This window comes from Cyprinodon variegatus, unplaced genomic scaffold, assembly GCF_000732505.1.
Source record: "Cyprinodon variegatus isolate N-32 unplaced genomic scaffold, C_variegatus-1.0 Scaffold624, whole genome shotgun sequence".
NCBI classification, from domain to species: Eukaryota; Metazoa; Chordata; class Actinopteri; order Cyprinodontiformes; family Cyprinodontidae; genus Cyprinodon; species Cyprinodon variegatus.
Window position 1 is genome coordinate 157,964 of NW_015151077.1, and position 2,064 is coordinate 160,027.

Consider the following 2,064-nt stretch of genomic DNA (forward strand, 5'->3'; position numbering starts at 1 on the left):
AACAGGATGGACTGCATGCTACACTATGCTATGCTACAGGAATATGTGTTGAGCTGTAGCTGAAGCTTGGACAAGCTTTATTTCACTAAGAGTTTAAACACTGATATAACATTAGTGTTCATGTGTTCCTCATATGCCCACTACTATTTTCCATAACCAAGTATGACCAAGAGTCATTTAGCGGAATCCTGATATCTATTCGCTGCTAGCTATTTCAAAGAGCGTAAAGAATCCTTTAACTAAAGGTTATTAGTTCCTGATCGAGCAAATCATTTAATAAAAAATTATTTGGCCAAATAATGTTTTATTCACCTCATGCCATTGTGAAACATTCCAGTTTGGAAACATTCCAGTTTCTTTAAATTAATGAAAAGCTAATTTGATCATATCCCAAATTCTTCCAGATAAACTTTGGTTCCAAACACAAGAACCATCTTAAATTGTAATATGTTTTTAAACCATGTTCCTTTTCCTCTTTGTACATAGTAGTTTAGTTTAGTTTAGTTGAAATTCACTAGCTGTAGTTGAGAGTGTTAAACTGAAATATGTTTGACTTGGAGCTGAATGATTTTTGTTAATAACCTTTTATATTTTGAACAGAACTGAGATGTACTGTCCATGGTGTGCCCCGCCTCTCGCCCACTGACTGCTGAATATAGGCACCAACACCCCTCGCGACCCCACTCGGGATAAGCGTGCTAGAAAATGGATGGATTTTGAACAGAAGGCAGAACAAGCCAGTATCAGGTAATCAGGTACGCTAGAATACTTATCTGTCATGTTGGCTTTCAGGAATCTAACCCACATGCAGAACACTCAGAGGTTGGGAAAAAGTTCACAAGTTTATTGAAGCAATGATCACAAATAAAGTACACTGGTTCTGGGATAAACTGGGTCCGGGTCTGGTCACGACTGGTTTTCACTGCAGAGAGGTACAGATTAGTTAGCAGTCTTTCAGTGAATTTGCTGGTTGGGTGTTTACAGGTCTATACCTGATTAGAGATGAGCAGAGCGGTAGAAGGGGGGAACCAGGAGGGTCCAGAGACTGAAGGCAGCCAGAGGGCTAGGCAAAGGCAGGGCAGAGCAGATAATCTTACTGAGCAGGTTCAGAGCTTCTCTCTCAGCTCTTGCTGAGAGCGGGCAGGCAGGGTTCAGACTGAGTTGGATTTCCAGGGTTCTCCAGAGAACAGACAGCTTGGTTTCACGCTTGAGGTTCGCTAACCATAACTGGCAAACACTCTGGCGTCGGATTGTAGCTCTGCCCTCCTTAAATGCTGGTCCCCTGATGAGCTCATGAGCCGCAGGTGTGGTGGTCAGCTTGAGCCCCAGGATACCTAGGTGGACAGACCTCCAGATCCCAACATTCTCAAATAATTTGGCACCAATGACTGGTCTGAATTCTAGTTAAATAGAGACTAAAGCAGCTGCAGCAGTGATAATTAGAGCTGGGAGAAGCTAAGAAGGTGTGTGAAATAAGTAATCAGACCAGGTATCTACGCCAAGATCATGACGTCGCAGTTAAAAATGGTGAAGTTTTAGAGCCTAGGCCCTGATATTGATATGCCAAAAGCACAATTATCTCATTAAGTTATCACCAGTATTGCTTACATTGAAAGATGAAATCCTTTCTTTCAAACAATCACCCAAAAGTATTTTGTTATCTCTACTTTATTATTTCTGACCTTTGAACCTTTAAATGATTGTCCCTCATCACCATTTTCAAGCAACCATGCAGTTTCAGGTTATCCCCCCCCTGTCACAGGGCTTAGAAATGAAGGACTCAAATGCAAGACCTGACACAGTGGATTAAAACTCAAAGTTCTTTTAATTCAGTCCAGGGTTGAACAACAAAAAATCCAGCAGAAACAGAAGTATCACAAAGCAGAGGCAAGGCAGGTCCAAATCCAAGCAGGGGTCAAAAAACACAAGAAAGCTAAATCTAACAGGCAAAAGGCTGGAACGCTAAGCTCAAAAGGCTAAGACGAACTGGCAAAGGGAAGCTGCAAGGGTGGGAACTAAATACTCTAACAAACAAAAGAGGAGCACATACACCAGGTGAATTGC

The 2,064-nt window shown here is 41.8% G+C and overlaps 1 long non-coding RNA gene across 1 annotated transcript in view; it reads left to right on the forward strand.

The window, feature by feature from the left end:
* Positions 1-599: 599 nt before the first annotated feature.
* LOC107096443 overlaps positions 600-2,064 on the forward strand; it is a 15,848-nt gene continuing 14,383 nt past the window's right edge. The window contains exon 1 of the long non-coding RNA XR_001481800.1: positions 600-747. This is a non-coding gene — a long non-coding RNA (uncharacterized LOC107096443). The remainder of the gene's footprint in view (positions 748-2,064) is intronic.